Here is a 21,798-nt window from a genome sequence, read left to right as displayed (position 1 = left end):
GAGAGATACTTTGTTTTGGTCAACATTTCAGCCTGGACATCAACTGGCGCAAGTCTGTTATTTTCCCTTTGACCCCCAGTACGACCTGAGGGACTTGTGAATTCTCTCTCGAGTGGTGCTCGGACTCTGTCAAATATTTGGGCATTCACGTCCACTTGGATACAGACCAGATCCTCCGTCTCAACTATGGGCAGGCAATTGGAGCACTCAAGGCCCAGGTGGAGAGATGGCTGCGACTCCCGCTGTCCATAGTGGGCAGAGTTGCCATCATCAAGATGGTTGTTCTCCTCAAATTTTTATATCTTTTTAATAATATCCCCATCCCCCTCCCAAACAGTTTCTTTTTAAAGCCATGATCGCACCTCACATGTTTGGTCTGGGGGGGTAAACAGGCGCGTGTTCGGTGGCAGGTTCTCACCTTACCGTATGAGAGGGGTGGGTATGGGGTACCAGATTTCCACTTATCCTATCTCGTGGCACAATGCAGCTACGTCTTTGCATGGTATCACCCTGATGCCAGGATCCCGTTCCTTTGCCCGGAGGCAGATTTTGTTCTTCCTGAAGGGCTGTCTACTGTCTTGCCTAAGGGTATGCCTAGGGACCCTAGTGATATACAGATGGTTTCAACCATCAGCTGGGCATGGGATAAACTTAAACGATATACAGGTACCCAGACACTATACTCCTCGGCTCTTCCTCTCCCAAATGCCCGTTGGCTACCTATAATGGGTGAGAGACTAATACAGCACACGCTGACCAAGTTTGATATTTCAAAACTGGGAGACCTCTATCCCGGCAGGCATATTTTTTCTGCAGCAGAGGACGACCGCTTCCATGAGGCTACTTTCATGGACAGCTTTGTTCTTAAGCGGCTTCATTCCGCGGGCAGCACTTCTTGGGTTCCCCCTTGAACCTGACTCGTTCATTCCACTTTCCCTCATTATTGAAAGTGAGAGCAGGGTGCACCTGGTATTCAAACTCTATAAGGCTTGCTCCAGGATGATCCCAGTTATCAATGATAAAGTCCACAGGGATTGAGAGGGTGAATTAGGCCACCCAATTACAGACGATCAATAGGTCAAGTGTTGTGCAGTCACAAAAGATGTCTCATTAAACAGCCGGCATAAACTGCTGCATTTTAAGTTCCTGCGCAGAATTCACAATACTCCCGTCAAAGCTCATTGACTCGATCTGACTAGGCCGCACACTTGCTGGAAATGCGGCGCTCTGCACTCTGATTTGGCTCATCTCACCTGGACATGCCCCGCATTACAATCATATTGGGAGAAAGTTCACAAAACGTTAGGCGATATGACCAAACTGTCCCTCATCCCCACACTGTTGGTGGCACTTCTGGGTTATACAGTAAATTTCTCCAAAACTGTTTGGAAATTCGCATCCCATAGCTTATTGCTAGCAAAGAGAGAAATTGCTATACACTGGGGTCATAGGACAGTCCCCACCTTGCAAAATTGGTCGAATAGTATGGCCTACTGCAACACCAATAGTGAAGTCTATTCCAGTACAATGCCTGGTACATCTCGTCCCAAAAACATTTGGGGACCCTACAAGCCCTCTATTGACTCCCTTCGAAATGCCCCTTACTCACTGTTAGAGGTGGGCATTGTCCCTACAGGAGTGGGTTAGACAGTTATGGGATTCACTCATGATGGATACTCTGCGCAGTACCCTGTCCTGTGGAGTCTGGTCTCTTCCCCCTGAGAGGTCTCTCACACGGCGGTGGAGGCTGGTTGAGACTGCAACACCTACTGCTGGATGGCGACTGGTTATGTGCTGGGACACAGGGGGGGCCAAGAAGACTGTATTAACCTTCTATTTTTTTAACTACCTGGCTGTTACTATTCTCCTCCTTGATTCGAGCCATGACAGACTTTATACTGTTATTTTTATATTACTGTAACTCTCATGATTGCAATGTTACGTAGTGAACACCTATGATTGCATTGATGTGATGTGCTAAGCTGATAAATAAATAAAGTTAAAAAAAAAGTTGGTTTTCGTTTACCTTGTTCTCATCTTTCATCACTTGTTTTGTATGCGTGCTCAGCATTTCTGAGGCTTGTTCTTATTTTAATCGAAAATATGGAACAATCTCTTCACACCGTGAGTATCTTTCTTTATACACCGGTTATTCTTTCGGGCTTTCCTAACTCATTTCTTCTTTCTCTTAGTTTGCATGCATATTTTTGAATTGTCATGTGTAACTAATTGGTCAGGTTTTTGTTGTATTTGCTCACTGTTGTTGGGTTCAACTCCTAACCCTTCTTTAGTATTCCCAAACATTTCAGTTATATCCAGTGCCTTTGATTATTCAATTGGAGGTAATTGTTGTATGAATTTACGCTTCACATCAGAGTGGCCTGTGCTTTTTATCTGGTTATTAGAGTTTGCCTTTCATTTAGAATACTTTTTAAAATGGCTAGCACTGACTTAACTTGTCTATTATTGGACCAAATGCACACTCCCTGATTGCTACTGTATTTATTATACATACGTTGGTTGTTAGGTCCATCAGCTTTTCCAATTTTGTGTTTATTCCGGAAATAGATGAAGCTATCAAGTGAATCAGATCTATCTGTATGTCCAAGTTATCCGACAGCATGTTGAGTGCAGTTATTGATGTTTCTAAGAATTTTAGCAGTGATGTATGTACCATTGGATAGTTCTCCGCTTTTGTTTCCTGTATGTGACTCCGCCTCAGTGTGTTGTTTAAAATTGTGTTTTGCTCCTTTGTTTTTTCTGTTGTTACTGTTTTTCCCTATTGCCCTTGTTTCAATAGGATTAGTATGTAATGGCATCTGTGCTATAAGGTGTGGCTCATTTCCCTCCTTTTTATGCCTTTTCCGAGTCTCGGTTTGGGTAATCTGTTCCAGTGCACTTGATTTCTCGATTATTGGCTGCGATTGCCCTTGCATGAAATCACTGATTGCATTATTCGTCAGATTATCCGATTGATTGATGGTTTTGACCTCTAATGCATATAGGAGGTCTGTATTGCTTGTTAATATTATTGAGTGAAGGCAAGAAATATTTATTTTATCCTTTGAGCTCTGATTGTTACCTAAGATAACTTTCTGTGAAACTTCATCTTCCGGCGTTAAATTGAGTGCTCCCTCTTTTGGCACTGATTTTGGTGTGGAATGTGGACAATCTGAAACGTGTACTTGTGCCTGGATCACTAGCCGACTGCTAATTAGCTGATTGTCGCTGGCAGCTTTTTCTATGTTTTAACTTTTATTTTGATTATTTTTAATCTTAAAATCATGAGCTATGGCTGTGATCATCTTTTGCGGTGTCAGTGGGTTCGGAAGACCCTCTGTTTTTCCTGTTTCTGAGTAAATAACTATAGTTGGATCCTTTAGAAACGTGATTTTTTTTACTGGAGATCATTTTCCAAAATAGGGAGTGTATCGGAGGGCCCCTACGACTTAACAAAATGGATAAAGAGGGAGAGAAATACAAACCAATACCTCCTTTAGTTTCTCCCTTGCAGCCCATGAGTCCTCTGCCACACTCTGCCACCAATGCAGATTACGATCCGCAGGGCGAGACCGCCCTGCCGTGGACCAAGACAGATGACGTCAACCCTCCGTCGGAGCCTATCTGAGAAGACACGGGCCCTTTAAGAAGAGACCCGGAAGTAGAAACGCCGCCGCGTAACCTGGCTGTCGGAAGAGGTCCCGAGACGAGACGTCGAGAGGAGAAGAAGAAGGATCCGGCAACTGACGCTCAACTGGCGGAAGACCACCCGCTGCAGTGAGCCCCGGAGTGAGAAGCCGACGACGCGAGGACGAAAGACAGAGCAGTAACCCACCACGCCCCAGGAGGGACGTGGCTATCGCAGGTGCGTGACCAGTTACGGTCTTATTTGAATTAAGGGTCAAGTAAAAGGGGGTCTGGGGAGAAGGCGGAAAGTTGGTAGAATGAGAGAACTGCTAAGGGGAGAGTAAGAGAACTGCTTCTTCATACTTCTTCACTTTAAGCAAGTTGTATGAGCACTGGTGGCGGTCGGGTGCAAACACTGTTCGACTCCTCTCACTCCCAGACCCTAATAATCGCGGAATGAAGAGAAGAGAAAAGAAGGTGGTAAACTTACCATAATTCCATTTTCTTTCGAGGGGTACCATCGGGAAGCCGGTCCAGTGAAGGAGAACCTGAAGAGCTGAAAGGAAAAGACAAGAGAAGCAAGATTATTTATCCTGGCATCATCTAGACATGTAAAGAAGGAATAATAAAAGCAATGGTGAAAAGAAACTAAGGCGTTCGGACTCTTTACCCACCTAGTCAAAAGCCACATTTTCACATGGTGATATTAACAGGCTCGTTGTTACTTGGCTAGATTTTGTTGGTGTTTCCAGAGCCTTTGGGTTTCGTGGAGGCTTTTTTGGTGTTTTTGTGCCAATTGTTTCTGAGTTTTATCAACCTAATTTTCTTTAATCTTAATTGGGATACATTAGTTTCCGTTTCTTTTCTCCTCTTTTCATTTTTTCGCTGTCTCCCATTATCTGAGTTGTTATAACTGAGATCTGTTATGTTGTTTTATTTGAATATGTTCAGCTTTGACTTTTGTTTGGTTGTTATGAAGAGGAGAGACTTTGTGCAACTTTATTCTGTGATTGTTTGGTTAGTTGGACTATACCAAGTCTTAGATAAACTGTCTCTGGTGCACACGTCATGCCACACAACTCCTCCATTTCCTCACCCTTAATTTTGAACTAGAATCTTAACCGGGCTGTCTGCATGACAGTCCTGTGAGTCTGTGCAGCCAGTGCACGGGGCTCAGCCCAACCGCCGCCCAACAGAGCAGTGTGTGCAGAGCCCGAGGATCACCCAGAAAGGAATGGGTCATGCACCTAGAGGCAGGGCAGCTGTGCAGTGGGAGCTGGGCACCCCTCCAGTGGAGGAAGGTCTCCGGTACCTTGGGTTCGAACCCCAACACTTTTAAAATCAGGACCTGATGGGTGTTAAAGGGGCATGGGTGATTGCTGGGTGGGTTGTTTCCTTCTTTATTAAGACCTACTTGAAAGCTTTGGGAAAAGGCGTATGACAGAGCCCCTGCAAGAAGGAGTAGCGTTTTAATACTCAACATGGCCCGCCTACTGCTGGTTGTAGGTGGTTGTATGTGTTAACATTTAAAAAGCAATATACAAAATTGATCCATACAGTTTCACTTACAATAATACAAACATTAGCATATTATTTGTTCCCCAATGATAAAGCTCACATTTCTCAAAACACTGACACACATAACTGCACTTTCAGGGAATCAATGAATACTGAAAATGAAACAGGATCATGGTCAAATGCTCCATATGTTTATGAAGAGTATTACAATCTATTAATAAATCATGTAATATAAAATAAATGCATAAGAAGTAACGTGTAACATGAGTTCAAATGACAAGTGTAAGCCATTTTTATAAAGACTTTGGCTTTGTGGTTAATGATATCACCAGAACCCATTAATTGCAATATGGGACCATATTGCACATCTATCTATCTATGTATCTATGTATCTATCTATCTATGTATCTATCTATCTATCTATCTATCTATCTATCTATCTATCTATCTATCTATCTATCTATCTATCTATCTATCTATCTATCTATCTATCTATCTATCTATCTATCTATCTATCTATCTATCTATCATCTATCTTTCCATCTATCTATATACGATGTAGTTACAATTTGGTCAGACTTTCCATAGGAAGAGCGCTTTGTGTTTCATTAATAACTTTGACGCCGTTTGCCGAATAATCATTGCATTTTCCCACAATAAAGGTACATCCACCTCAACTCCTTCCTGGAACGTTTTATGGTGATCTGCGTGTGGACCGAGAAAACAGGACATCCCAGAATGCTTTTCACCATGCATTTTTCATTGGAAAAATTAGATAATGATAGAGAAAAAATGGCTGAACAAAATGATACAAAATTTGGCAGAAAGCTAGATATTTATCAAGAGAGCATGCTTTTTGTGATTTAGTGTGAATCTGTTCAGTCATTTTAGAGCAACTAAGGTTAAAAATGGATAGATATCTGTTGCCGTGGGACTCCCGCAAGAGTCCTGCTGGACCGTGAGGGGAGTTCCGCTAGACTGCAAAGGAAAATAAGGTGTGCTAATGATCTAGTCCTGCAGGACTGAGCAAAGCGCTTTGTGACTGCAACATGTTAAAAAATGTCGACGTGCCCATTACTGGACATGGCGACTAGGTAGCAGTGTCCAGAATCTTAAATAAAATACATGCAACGGGGCAGGAAAGGAGTACCCTGACCCCCATAGCAGTCACGAGAAGGTCCTAGAGGGACTCCACAAATGGGGCATACAAAAGACAAAAAATGTTTTCCAGCAGGCAGTTCCAGAGTACTCTTGTAGAACCACATGGGGGCTGTGCTAGTTCCTGTGGTAGTGCTGCTGGTCTGACCAATGGGAAAAAATGTTACAAAAAGGCCACAAAAGTAGCCAAGCACATCCTACACCTTGAATATAAGACTGTATGTATAACCTACTTCCTTGAGACAAGCAAGTCCCATTAAGTGGAGTAAACCCTGCTACACACAGTGTTCGCCTCCAGACACCCAAGCAGTACTAGGCAGCAAATAATCTACCATGTAAAAGCTTTGCCTCATACCGAAGTCTTCATATAGAGCTCCCTCTCTTGAGACATCTAAACCCCATTAGGTGGACTAGAACCTGAAATAACCAGCATTGGCCTCCAGTCCCCAAAGCCTTACTAGGTGGCAAAGTGCCTGCTATGCATACCCGTCACCTTGTGGAAAAGTCTTCATGGCAAACCCTCTTCACTGAGACATCCAAGCTCCATTAGGTGAACTAGAACCTGCTATGAAGAGTTTTTGCCTCCAGACATGCAAGCCCTAAAAATGCCTACTATACACACCCTTCACCTTGCAGAGAAGTCATCATAGATAGCCCACTCCCTTGAGACATCCAAGCTCCATTAAGTGGACTAGACACTGCTATGCACAGAGTTTGTCTGCAGACATCCTACGGCCTAGTGCTTAATTTGAGCTGGTGCTTTCCGGTGCTTAGCACCGGCACTTAGTTGGTTTCCCCTGCTCGGCACCGGCACCTAATTGTCAACATCATACTTCCAATAGTCAACCACATGGTGGCGCTGCCCATCTAATTTAGAGATTAGAAAACAAGGGTTGTTTAGGAATATACAATACATTATAATTGCTAATACCTACCTCCCCAACCATTTCAGCTTTGGGAACCTGGAACAATCTGAACTGTTGAATTTACATGCAAGCGAGATGGTTAGTAGCTGTTTTGGCAGCGATGACAAGGGCGATGGGTGGTGCAAGTTGCAGTGGCCTCCTTGTCAGAGCCCTGGCACTTAATATTTTACAAATTAAGCACTGCCAAGCCCTAGTATGTGGCAGAGTGCCTACTACACAACCCTTTGCCTTGTATAGAAGCATTCGTGTACAGCCCACTCCCTTGAGACATCCAAGCCCCATTAAGTGAACTAGACCCAGCTACGCACATAATTCACCTCCAGACATCCAAGCCCTATTAGGTGGAAAAGCGCCATCTATGCACACCCTTCACCTTGTGGGGAAGCCTCCACCGAGAGTCCACTCCCTTGAGAAATTTAAGCCCCATTAAGTGAACTAGACCCTGATATCAGTCAGTTTATAAATAGAAATATACATTTGTATCAAGTCTGCATTAAAGAAGTAAGACGAACTTGATACAAATTTTTATAAAGGTAAGATAAATCTATTGTTAAGACTGCTCAAGTTTTACTTCAGCACATAACAGCTGACTTATCTTTTATCATTAAGAATAGACTGCTGTAGCAGACTATTATGATGTTGAAACAAAGACACATACATGGCAAACAACATAAAAATGTCAATTTTTAAACAAGTAATAGCAGTTCTGAAAAGAACAATTTTTTGTTTTTTCAAACAGTTTTTTAATTTTATTTTAGAAGTTTTAAAGCTGCTGGAGCTAAAACTCAAAGAAAACATGGGCACATGGACAGTCTTCTCCCCTGTTACTACAATTTTAGAGCATCCACTACAACATGTAACCATGTTCTCATTTGTTTGCGCATATCTGATGTCCCCAAAAGTACTGTTTAGCAGTCTCTCCACTAAACTGCCTATTGCACAGGTGACAAACTTAGCTGACACCTTTTTTCTCCTGGTGGTATGGTTATGTTATGTTATGTTAGTAACACTAATATAGTGCATAGTTATCATCGGTCTCTTAGCGCTTGTCCAAGGGTTAACCACCTTGAACCAGACTCAACAAAGGCCTGTTCATACCAAAAGGTATTCACTCTCTTATGAAATAGAAGGAGGGCATTTTCTCTTCGCAGACATTCCGGGAGTCGGTGTCAAAACTGAGAAAGCCTGACCGCCCAAGGTCGATTTGTTAAAACGTGGATTGGTCAGCAAAATTGCCACAGAGGAACGAACACAGCGTCAAGGTACATATAGCCTTAGATGGTACTTGATATACGTTGTTACCGTCCCATACAGGTTCTTATGTGCAATACGTAAGCCCTTAAACCTGGCCCTCTGTTTTACTGAGAGCTAGTACAATTGTTGCACCTAAGTAAGCCCACACAGCTTCCCACCACTGTTGGTACCTGCCCAGTCATTGACATTTTCTTGTCCAATTTGATGCCAAGACTCTACGGAACAGGCACAGAGTCAGGGGCAGCGCCTAACTCCTGAGGCCAAAAACCATCCATCCAAGGGTTATTCTTAGTGGTGATTGCCAGGACCTCCCTCTTGTCTGGGTTAACTTTGAGAGAGTTAGCCGCATCCAGCTCACCGTGTGAACCTAAGGATATTCTGCACGTTCAACTGAGCTTGCCTAGAGTTATCAATTTTCTGGATCATCTGGGTGTCATCTGCATAAATAAACATTTGGCAGTCCAACTGTGCTAATGCCACCACCAAAGGATAGAGATAGATATTGAATAGAAGTAGGGACAGAGCAGACCCCTGTTGAACCCTACACAGATATGAAAAAAAACAGCTATCATCACACACCCATGATCAAGTTATAAACAGTTAAATATCAAACTGATGTTCTAAGACCAATAGTCAGAGTAATAATATGCTAAATGTCTTTTACGAAATCCAGAGTGCTCCAAAAATTTCCATTAAAAAATCCAAATGGAATACAGAACTTCCCAAAGCGTATTCTTTTTAATAGTTCATCTTGTGTTCCAATTCGTATAAAAGATATTTCACAACAGCCAGATATTTCACAACAGCCAACACGTGTTTCGTCCGTACATATGCGTACTAGGACTTCCTCAAGGCTAACAGGCCAAATACTAAATAAATGGCGACGTCCAAGTTCAGCTAGGTGCAAATAGTATTCCAAATAGGCTGTATCTAAATGTCATCAAATCTGGTGTAAACCTAATATGATACAGAGCGGAATAAATAGTTATCCTTGTTGTCCCAATTAGATAATCAAACACCCACAAAAGTAAGTGGGTCAATCCAACGTTCCATATCGAACGAAAAACGATCCTTAAGTATCACGGTGCGCTTGATAACGCTGCTACAAGAAGACGCGGTTTTGGAACACTACTACCCTCTTGTATTATATGAACCCTACACAGGAATGCCTTTACTCTATAAACAGAGTCACCCAGCTGTACCTTCTTTGACCGGCCCTTCAGGAACGAAGAAATCCACCGAAGTGTAGACCCTGTAATCCCCTGCACCTGTAATCAGTCCATAAGCATTTAAGGGTCAACCGTGTTGAATGAGGCTGCAAGATCCAGTAGGATCAGCATGAAGGACTTGTTCCTGTCAGCCGCCAGCCTGAGCTCGTTCAGTACAGAGAGCATCACACGCTCCGTGCTGTGATGTGCCCAAAAACCTGTCTGGCGAGCATGGAGCAATTGATGCTTCTCCATAAATTCTGCAAGGGTTCTGTTTACATATTGTTCCACAATTTTAGCTGGGAAAGGTAACCTAGATACTGGGCAATAGTTGTTTAGGTTTTTGGGGTCTGCCCCACCCGAATATGTGATGTTACAATGCAAACCATTACAATGCATGCTTTTACAACCCGGACTTTACAACGCAGCTACCATTACATTGCATTTCTTACATCGCATACCATTACAATGCAAAATCATTTGAATGCACTATAACATCAATTACAACGCAAACAATTACAATGCATACTATTACTTCGCATACCAATACTACACTCTTTAAAAAAAAAATAGTTAATTATTAAATACTATTTTAATAAAAAGTATGACTAACCCCTGGGATATTGGGTGGGGAAGTGTATTGATACGTGGGTATTAAAAATGAATGCTTCAGTATTAAAATTAATACTAGGGTATTCAGATTAATACTTGTGTACATTTCCCAGAATATTATCTATTAATCACCTAAAAATTCACTTAAGTGCTGACAAAAAATGAAACACAGCTGGTCCTTCTTCCACGAGCCCGCCAGTGACCAAGGGAGAATCACTCCAGAAACGCGTTTGGCAAACAGGCTTTAAAGACATGATGCTGGACAAAGTGCGCTGGGTTTTGCTGCAGCTTCCTGAATAAAGTGGCTAAAAGGAACGTCGTGTGTGGCACTTCATGTTTTTGAGCAACTTCATATGGATATATATATATATATATAAACTTAACCAAGTAAGCAGAAAAAAAACAATTTTCCAAGGTAAATATGTAACCTTAGTTTTTTATAAATGAAGTTTGAATAGCTCAACAAAAAAAACATAAGACAAATCGAACCAGATGATCCCAAAAAAAGCAAACCAAACTTTATACTGTACAACAATTTCAAAGCACTAATATTTTACATTGCAGGGTAATGGAAAATCTAAAAAAAAGACCACAAAACAATAGCTAAATTAATTTTTTTTCCAGACCCAACAAACCAACAATACAAACAACTTTGAAAAACACCAACAAAACAAAGAAGACCCACCACAGAACAACCAAAAAACCAGAAGCATCAAAAAACAACAATAAAAAGGTAAGCTAGAGCAATTATGAATCTGTATAACAAACTAACCATTATTCTTTTCTAGGTAAATAATTAAGATCATAAAACTTCAAAAGCAAAATCAACAATGCAAAACAATTAAATCAAAGTTCACAGTGCATAATATTTAAGCAGAAAAAACGATTTGCATAAAATGTTCACTAACATTTTTTTTAAACCGGAAATCACTAACACTTCCAAATATTTTCACAAATATTTTTTCTTTTTCAATTCTTTACAGATAATGGCTGCCAATAATGAACATAATACATAAAATCCAGCAGAGGAAACTGTCTGTTAAACGATAGTGGGTATGTTTATTGTAAGGAGAGACCAACTGTGCCCGGTTGTCATTGGAGGTGGGTGCAATATTGCTCATCCCATTGCACAGGCAAAGCGGTTACTCATGGTGACTGTTTTAAGAACCACAGAGCATAACCACTCTGCCTCTGTAATGGAGATTGAAGTACTTGAAAACATCAATGAAATAAAAACAATTGCATCCACCTCCAACTCCATGAACCCTGTAGTGCAGTTTTGATGGAGGCATCCCAACACATTCCATCTCCTGTTGCAAGTAGTACGCCCACAATACCCAACCTACGCAGAATTATTCAGTGTAAAAAACAGGCAAGTAATGCTCTAAGAGTAACAACCCAAACCTTTTCCGACATTAACATTAGTCCTGAATATTTAACAGTTACTAATGAACCATTTCTATTACCTGACAACCAAAACCCTTATAAAAGAATAATAATCTTTAGCACACCCCATAATCTTGTTAAATTGGAGAGTAGTTATATTTAGATAATGGATGGGATGTTTAGCCGTCCGATGTCATGGTGGGCGTGTGCGGAGGACGGCCGAGGGCCGTCCACACTCCGCCCACTCATTAATTCGCCCGCACAGGGGGGGAATTCACCCAAATATACATTATTCATGCCTATATCAATAATACAGTTGTTCCCTTAGTGTACAGTTTACTCCCTAATAAACAATCCTCAACATACACTGAATTTTTGTCTGTAATAAAAGCTGAAACAACAAACAAAAGTCCTAGAAAAGTGTTAACTGACTTTGAATTATCAATGATTAACACAATTACCAAAATGAACATCGATACCCAAATTCAAGAATTTTTTTCACTTTTCACAGACATAGTGGCAAAAAATTCAAAAAAACATCCTCAGTTAAGCATTATATATCAGACAGCAAACTACAATTTGAATCTAAAAAACTAACTGCCCTTTGTTTAGTTCCTCCTGACAGTGTAGCTGAATACTACACTTCTATTAGAGAATCAGAATACTTTACTGCCAAGGAAGACAAACTGGCACCCCTTCTAAATTAGTTTGAAGACACATGGATTGGCCATCAATGCAGGTCAGGTCGCAGGAGGAAACCACGTTTCCATGTGAAGTGGTGGACCTGCTACTCGACCTACTTAGAGGGAGGAGGAAAAACAAACAATGCCATAGAAGGATGGCACAGCTCCTTCAATTAATAAATTGAGAAACCTCATCCTAACCTCTCTCATTTCTTGAAAATGTTGAGGAAGGAGCAAAGTTTCCAAGAAATGAGAATGTCACAATCATAGTCTGATGGTAGTCTGAACCCACGAATTTAAAAAAGAACAAAAGAAATGTCAGAGTTATTATTGGGTGCAATTCAACAATTTTCGTTGATGGTTGCTTCAGACTACCTAGATAATATTGCACACATCCTCCATTTCTAACCTACACTATCTCCTATAACTTCTTACTTGCCTGTTCTGACACAAAATATCCGCTAATTCAATTGGCATTTTTCTAAAAATACTAAAACTATAGTAAAAAGTCAGGTTTTCTTAGCTTCTGAAGTCTTCTTTTTTCAACTCTTGGACTTACGTTCAATTCAGGTTTTCACCAAGAGTCCTTTGTAGTCATTTAAACCATTGCCTATATTCCATAATCCTTTTTGAAATCCATCACCCGAATGAAACTTAAGAAAAAGAGCACAGTTCTACAAAAACATATTTTTCCAGTTAATAAATAGACTGTAAACATTTCTGTGCACACTTACAAAAGAAAATCCATCCCGAAAAAGAAAAATAGTTGGGCGAAAAATGAGAAACAAAATCAATTGATGCAATCCAATCTCGATCGAAATCCAAATCCAAAATAAATCCACATCCAGAAATCCATTGTTGCAATCCTTTCTCGAACAAAAACAATACGATCTCCCAAAATCAAATATGCAATGGTTTATAAAAAGGCCAAAATGTTTATTTTCAAAACACAAAGCCCTTTTGAAAGTTCCTACAACATATCCGTATAACCGCGATGACGCATTAACTTTATTACTCAAAAAAACTGTTGCTTAAAAAGTTTAAAATAACTATTACTTTCATTACACTTTGGTTTAATAATTTTTTTAATTTTTTTAATTTAACAAATGTATTAAACAAAAAGTGTTATGAAACAATGAAACCCGACGTGGGACTACTACTACTATCTGTTTTGGTTTGAATTTTTAAGTTAACACACACAAAATGTACACAAAACACATTTACTATTTCTAACTACCTCCCTCCTCTCCCCTTACAATAAACATTACCACTATTTTTTATTTTTAATGATTAAAATTTGCCTTACCTTGACGGAGCTCAACCTTGCATCTGATCCGTAGCACCACGATCCTCGTAATGACTAAAGTTATGTATATGCAGCAATGTCATGTCTTTCAGTAAAAATGAAAAAAGAACAGTTTTCCTCATTGACTTCAATGGTAAACCATGGGGAAAAATACAAAGTAAGAAAAAAAGATATGTCACTGTTCATTGTAAATTCTTTAATTATTATTAATAAATATCATTATTATCAAAATATGTTTTGATCATTTTACGTATTTTTCTATATTGCTATGAATATTTGTAAAAGATAAACTACAGTTAACCTGTGTGTTTTTTATTTGTAATAAATTATATTGAGATGTTATAATTTTGAATATGTATTTTTAAATGCTTATATAGCTCTATTGGGTTTAGGATATTTTTAAATTGTATTTAAAATTAATACATTTCTATATTTAAATCTATTTTTATTCTTAATATTTTCTAAAAAAACTTAAAAAAAATATATTACATTTTGCTATGATCCACTCTCTCAAAATACTTCCTTTTATTATAAATACTTATTTTTTTAAATTAATTTAAAAAAAGTTATATTTTTTAATTTTTTATTATAAAAATACATTTATTAAATATTATTTAAAAAACACTTTTATTAAAATCGTTAACTGAGTATTAAATTACTTTTTCTCCCAAAACCCCTATTTTCCTACCATCCCTTCCCACTGCATTTGTGGAACTTTAAAAAAAAATAAACACAATTTTTTATTACATCATTTTATACCTTTAGAAATGTATATATATTTTTTAATTTCTCGCTCCAAGGTTTTCCTCTCTCCCGTCCGGGAAGAAGATAGCAGCACTCACGGGTTAGGTTGGTTTACCAGCTTTTATTTAGCGCTTCACATTTTTTAATTTACCTGAGTATTAATGTATTAAATGTTAAGAGCATCATTAGGATGGCGGGTGGATATCCTTTCGCAGAATGGGACCACCCGCCATAGGTGCGGGGGTCCTGTGGGTGGCATTAGGATGCGCCTGCCACACTGGCGGGCGCATCCTGCATTCTTGACATTCCGGCGGGCGGTGCTCTCAGCACCGCCCGCCGCAATGCCAAAAAGGCATGTCGTGCTGTTCCATGAACAACGTGGCAGGCACTGCGTGGTGCCTGCCATGTTGTGCATGGAACTGCAGGGGGGTACCGTAGGTACCCCCCATGTGCACCCCCCACCCCCCAGAATCCCTGGCGGCCCGCTACGGGCCCCCAATGGTGAGAACTGCCTGCCTTTCCATGGCGCCATGGAAAGACAACACCCTGCATGCATCATAATATGGATGACGGTGTCTACCAGACACCGCCACCATATTAACTGCTTTTCCACCCGGTAGTTAATCGGGCGGATTGCCTACCGGCAGAAAACCGGCGAACGGTCTTTCCGTCCGCCGTAGTCCCCCCTGCCATGGTAATGTGGCGGGGAGAAATTTTAATGCATGAGGTGGTTTTTGGCGGGCGGATCGCCACCGCCACACGGGTGATGCCGATCCGCCTGCTATCCTAATGACCCTCTTAGTCTTTATTTACTATAAATCACCTCAAATTTTTTATATAAATTAATTTTTTTCAACATTTAAAAAAAATTATAATAAATTACCTTATAAATTGAAATAAAAACTTTTTACATATAATACACTAGTAATAAAATATTGCCTGAGTATTAATAAACACCCCGATTCAACATTTTCCTTAAACAAAAAAAACACCCTGAGTATTAATATTCCTTTAGAAATACTCTAATATTAAGTTTAAATAAAATCTAAGTTAAATAATTCCAAATAAAAACGTATCTCAAAATATTACCTGAGTATTAATAAACACCCCCACCAAAATCAACAATCTACTATTTTTAAAACTTACCTGAGTATTACTATTCCATTACAAATACTCTTAAATTTAATAACATAAAAAAATCAAAGTAAATATTAACTTAACTCAAATACTTACCTAACAATGCGTTGTAATGGCATGCATTGTAATGGCATGCATAGTAAAGGCACATGCGCTGTAACAGCATGCGATGTAATGGTAGTTGCATTGTGAAAGTTGAGTTGTAAAGACATTACGATGTAATGCCTGCGTTGTAATGGACGTCTCCTGCCCCTCCCATCTTCAATTTTGGGCTTACCATAGCTTTCTTAAATCTGAGTGGTATTTTCCCTGCAGCCAGGGAGGAGTTCAGAAGGGATGGAAGCTCACCCCCCACCATGGGAAAGGCCATTCTGAACACCTTGAGAGGACAGGGGTCTTCTGGCAAGCCAGATTTAATGGCTGCCATTGACCGTTCTAGGGCCTCGCAGTCCAATGGTGGAAACGCTGAGAGCTTCTCATCCTGGAAGCCAGGCACAGGTGAAAAATTCCCAAACCACAGACTCCTTGGGAGTTCTAGGAGTATCCTCCTCCTCTTCCATGTCCTCTGGCCATTCCTATCCAGATCTAATTTTCTCTTAATTTGAAAATTCCCAAAAGTTTGTAAGGAATCCAATAAAAACAGATAGGGCTTGGCGCACCAAGTGAACACACCTAAGGGCCTGATTCTGATGCGGTTAGGAAGACCTCCTAAAAGCATTTGCTCTGTCCAGATCGGCTCTGGAATGTGTCTTTCCAACTGACTCATAAAGGTTTCCAACTGACTGAGTACGATGCGAGTTAGGCGTTAGGAATATCCCAATCCAAACCCAAAGTCATTTGGAATGACCGATCCGTACGGAGCAGAATTGTACGTCTCTACGGGCCGCATTTCCAAACGGCCGGGTACGATGGTGGATCTGGACAGCCTTTCCGAATCGTGCCGTCTGACTCGAATCAGCAGTCGGAATCAGACTGTGGGGGCTCGTAGTGGCCCCCCTGCACCGGGGCTTTCCCATTCAGACCCGTGGGGGTACTGATGGGTCTTCCCTTACCAGCCATGCACAGTGTGGCAGGCACGAGGGGTTGCCAGCCACAGGGTGCCCGATTTTCCCCAGCCACCCCTTTCTTCAATGGGAGCCTATGCATTCGGTCGGAACAAAAGCTCCCATTAAAGTCAATGGGAGTCCAACCAAATCGTATCTGGAAGCATCCGGATGCATTGTACTTGGTCGGTTGGACTCTCCCGATCCAATTCGGTTGGAAACCATTCCTAAACCCATTTGGTTGGGAAGCTTTCCAAACCGCATCAGAATCAGACCCTCTGGGGCCGATTCCGATCTTGGTCGGAAGGGCACCGAATCGGGTTCGGCCGGATAAACTACGAGCCATACGCGTGTTTTCTGGCTGACTCGTACAGCTGTACGGGTGAGCAAGTACGATGCGAGTGACATGAAATTCACCGACCGAGTTGTTTCCGGGTCCGAACCGCTCCGTACTTCCCGGTCGGAAGCTAACCGTGGGGTGCAATGGATGCAATTTACAACCGAGCCAGTACGATGTACGCGTCGGACAGCCTGTGCGAGCCGGAGTGTCCGGCTCCCAAAAGCTCCCGGAGTCGGACTTTGGGGGTCCGCGTCGGACCCCCTGACACCCGCAGCCCTACGACTCGGACACAGGGGAAGACCTATGGGTCTCCCCAACACAGGCATGTAAGCTGCAGGTGGCACCGACTTGTTCGAGACGTACCCATTCAGTCAATGGGAGCCCATGTACGCGTCATACGACCGGCTCCCATTGACTTCTATGGGAGTCCGACCGAACCGAGTCCGACAGCATACGTGCGCATCGTACTCGCTCGGTCGGACTGTAGGGGTCCGGCTCAGTCGGAAAACACTCCGGATCCGACTCGGTCAGAGTGCTTTCCGACCCGGATCGGAATCGGCCCCTAAGTGTTACTCCTACATGAGTTTCAACGAATGGAATATGCCTGTACGTAAAAGAAATGATTTCTAAAAACAGTGGTCCCTAGACAACGATTAATGAGAGCAAACAATAAATATAGACCCAATCAGTACTATTTTTACAGCTGTCCAGCCGGGCAAGTGTTTTTAATATATAGTTGCTGAAATATACACAAAATTCAGCAAGAAACAAATAAAGTGGGACACAAGCCTGTATCCAACTTAGTGGGAAGGACGTACAACATGAAACAAAAACGCTCAGGCAGAGTAAATTGTTTGTAGGACAAACAAATTATAGTGGAGACACCATTACACATAATAAGTATTAAATAAAGAGGTGTATATGGAGTACAAGAAAGACAGTGATTTCAACCAATCAGAAGCGTTTTTTGGGTGTGCCGTTGGTCTTATGGTACTCTCAGGATACACCGGCGCGACCATGAAATGTACAAAACGGGCAATTTTTACAGAAAAACACTCAAGGGATCTTCATGAGCTTACCCGGATAGAAAACATCTATGCTCAAACCTAAATAAAAATGATTTTTTCATACTATACATAACTATTTACTTACTGTGGTCTCACTGTACTTCCACGAGACCGAGAACACATCGTAAAAACCACTCTGAGTTCCTCTGAGGGCTTACCATTGGATGTGGGAATCTTGCAAGAGTCCTGAAAAAGCACTGCAAGAGTATTATGGGAACAAAGTAGGACAACAAAATAATATTATTGATAATGTGTATTAAGTTTCATTAATAAACAATAACATTGTAAACTAAGTGTGAAAGATTTTACAATACTGATTAGTTTAAAAATAACATTTTACTTTATATTACAAAACCCCACAAAATTCACTGAAAAAAGGAAAGGTTAAAGTGACATTAGAGTTTGGTGTAGAAAAAGACCTTAACTTACATTAAAAAAAAAGAAACAGAGAAAGATATGTTATGGTTAGGTAACAATTTCACTCATAATGTTATGTTTTAAACCCCCAAAAAACCTGAAATTCACCAGTTATATTTCAGCAAAATATAACTTGTGTCCCCACCAAGCACTGCTTATGTCCTTACATTTAAAAGCCCGTACAACTTTTTCAATGTCATCATTGATAACATCACTGAAGAAATCTCGAATTACATCCTTGATGACAGCATCCAAAATACTATTGTTTAATGTGCTCTACAAACCAGTATATATTTCAATATGTACATAAGTAGTAAATGGTGCAGAGTTAATGTAAAGCATAAATTGCATGAGCACATGTGCATATATAAATTGATCTTAGTATATTCTAGTCCCGCAAGACCCACAAGTCTGTACATGAACAAGCATTTACCACAAACAACCTTCACCTTGTGCACAACTGTTCACAGGACCACACTCAGCTACACACAAAAGCCACATTAGGTGGAAAAGCCCCTACTAAGCACAGACTTTACCCTGTACACAACTCTTCATTGAGAGATCACTCTCTCCAAACACTCAAGTCCCATTATGTGTTTAATGCCATACTATACACACCTGGCGCCATGTGCACAAGTTTTCACAGAGAGCACACACCCTTCAGGTTTCTAAGCTCCATTAGCTGGCCAAGCTGCTAGTACATACAGCCTTTGCCTCCACTCTACTCTTGGCGAAGAGTCTACTCTGCCCAGAAAACCCTAGTATGTGTCCAAGCCCATACTACACACAGACTTTCCCTGTGCACAACTGTTCACAGAGAACTCACTCTCTCCATACATGCAAGCTCCTTTAGGTGCCAAAGCCACAACCACACACACTCTCCACCCTGTGCACAACTCTTTACAGAGAGCCCAGTCTTTCCAGACACCCTACCCCATTAGTTTGTCCAGCCCCACTACACATATCCATCGCTCTACGCTCAACATTTTATAGAGAGCCCACTACCTCAAGACTCTCAGTTCCTGTTATGTCGACAAGCTCCTGCTGTGCAATGCCTTTGTTGTGTGGAAAACTCTTACGGACAGCCCACCTCCTCCACATACTCAAGCCCATTAGGAGATGTGACATATTGCAAAAGTTTACACTCAGTAGCAGTGCAGAAGCTTTAGAAAATGTGCTCTAGACGTAGATCACTAAATACATTTCAGTGTGATAAGTGAGTATTAATTTGCCACACTCATTGGATGATGTCTTCAGTGATGCCTTCAATGATGTTATCAGTGATGTCATTTGAGATGGCTGGCTAATCCTATGCTTAAAGACTGCCGCTTTGCTAGCTTGCCATAGATAGCACTGTGCTTATCCTTTGCCTAAAATCTCTGCTTGAAAAGTCATTTCAGGTAGTCATTTTTAGAGTGTCATTGTTATTGTAGATGTTTTCCAACAAGAGCAGCTGTCCACCTAAACCTTGGAACTATCCAGGGTGCCTAGCCTTGTTTGCATAATTTATGCAGCACTCTAGGCTTGTGAGTGTTCGGTTTTGACTAATACTGGGTGCTTCCAAGTGTTGAGACAAACTTATACTCCTCTGATGAACTTTAATGAGAGAGAAACTCATGTATTAGGAATTGATTTTATGTTTTCCAGGTTGGGTTGGGTAGTATTTAATTAATCCAAAGCTGTTATACTGTGCTGGAGTGGTTAGAACTCTGGTACTCAGTCTCCTGTCCTTCAAAAATAATACAAAAAAGAAATAGGGGGCAGGGTAGGGATACCATGCCTACATAAGCCTGGGGGGAGGTCTTAGAGGGACACCCCTGCTCTGGGACTCCCTTCCCAAGGGGCCAAAACCTGTATTATTGTTTTAGCCTTGTAAGTTATGCAAAACAAGGCTAGGAACTTTGGGTAGTTCCAAAGTGTAGGCGGAGAGCTGCTCTTGGTAAAGTGCTTCCACAACATCAGTGGTGTTCTAAACCTGCTCACCTCAAATATATTTTTTTCTAGCAGAGTTTTTAAGCATTGGATTGTGCTGGAGTGGTAAAAGGATTTTGTAATTTTTCTGACTGTTTGCATAGCACTGGCTAATCCTATGCTTAAAGACTTTTCAGCAAAAATACCAAAAGGCTTTTTCACATTTCAAGCTCAGCATGTTTAGCACTGTGTTAATACCTATGCTTAAAAACTCTGCTAAAAACACAGCCAGATGCAGTGGGTTGTTTTAGAGTTTAGCTGGTTTTGTAGATGCGCTCCAACAAGAGCAGGGCTCCACCTAAACTTGAGAACCACTCAGAATTCCTTGATTTGTTTTCCATAATATATGTGGCACTCTAAGCTTGTGAGTTTTTGGTTTTGTGCCCTTGTGATAATACAAAGCTATATTTCTCTGTAAAGGTTTAAGGAGTGTCAAAAATTAAATATGATTATATTTGGTGCTGTTAGAAACGATTATACAAAAGGCTAATTGTATATCTAATGGCAACTGACAAAATGGCCGCCACATTAACCTGGTCTTTTAAGACAGTTCTATTTGTAGTCCATCACTGATGTTTATGGGGGTTGGCTGCCCAATGAATGTTGTTTTTTACATGATATAATGTAATTGACCAGTTTGTGAATTGACATTGAGAAAGGCTAAGAGGCCGAAACGCGCTTGTCGTTTCCTTTGTGTTTGCAAGTATAATAAATTGATTTAGATGCAGCTTTTGGAGTGCGCGGAAAGTTTGTAAATTGAAATATAAATACATATATATCATGTCATGTGATCAAGGCTCCAAAAGGAAATTCATAACATTCTTTTCCCAATAACTGGATGACGAATCTTCACAAACTTTTCAAAACTGGTGGGGCGCTCCGGTCAGCTCCTATTCTGAAAGTTTGGGGGTGATTCGTCAAGTGGGGGCCGAGAAAAAAGGGGGGTCCCAAAACGCGTTTTCCCCATGTTATTTTCCATAGGAAATTTTAGACACGGCTACAGCCCAAGCTGCTGAACGGAATTACACCAAATTTGGCAAAATGGTACTGCATGGCTCAGAAAGCAACCTTTTTAAAAATAGTGTAAATCCGTCAGTAGTTTTTGAGAAATAAAGATAGTGATATCTATGGCCACGGAGGATCCGCGCACCCTCCCGATCACGAGCTTCATGCTAATTGGCTGTCAACACTCCAAACCAGGAAGTGTTGGCAGCCATCTTGTGCCTCGGTAGAACCAAGGCACAAGAAAACAGAAAAAGAAATGCGAAAAACAAGAAAAGGGGGCAGGGTAGAAACACCCTGACCCCCTAGGCCTTTTCAAAAAAAGATATCGGCGAGATTCGCGCACCCAGCGCAAATTTCAGCCGAAAATATAAAAAAGAAGAAGCGCAGGCTCCCGCG

At 41.0% G+C, this 21,798-nt stretch overlaps 1 long non-coding RNA gene across 2 annotated transcripts in view; it reads left to right on the top strand.

The window, feature by feature from the left end:
• Positions 1-3,650: 3,650 nt before the first annotated feature.
• The window catches only part of LOC146817651 (uncharacterized), a 38,233-nt gene continuing 20,085 nt past the window's right edge, over positions 3,651-21,798 (top strand). Inside the window, exons 1-3 of one of the 2 annotated variants that reach the window (XR_014962554.1) lie at positions 3,678-3,865; positions 10,928-11,036; positions 11,287-13,747. This is a non-coding gene — a long non-coding RNA (uncharacterized LOC146817651). Of the gene's footprint in view, positions 3,866-10,927; positions 11,037-11,286; positions 13,748-21,798 lie in introns of those variants that run through there. The other variant, XR_014962553.1, reaches the window with a different exon arrangement.

Source organism: Triturus cristatus, chromosome 6, assembly GCF_964204655.1.
Source record: "Triturus cristatus chromosome 6, aTriCri1.1, whole genome shotgun sequence".
Lineage (NCBI taxonomy): Eukaryota > Metazoa > Chordata > Amphibia > Caudata > Salamandridae > Triturus > Triturus cristatus.
Note: the sequence above shows the minus strand (reverse complement) of the source record. Positions and strands in the feature narration are given on the sequence as shown.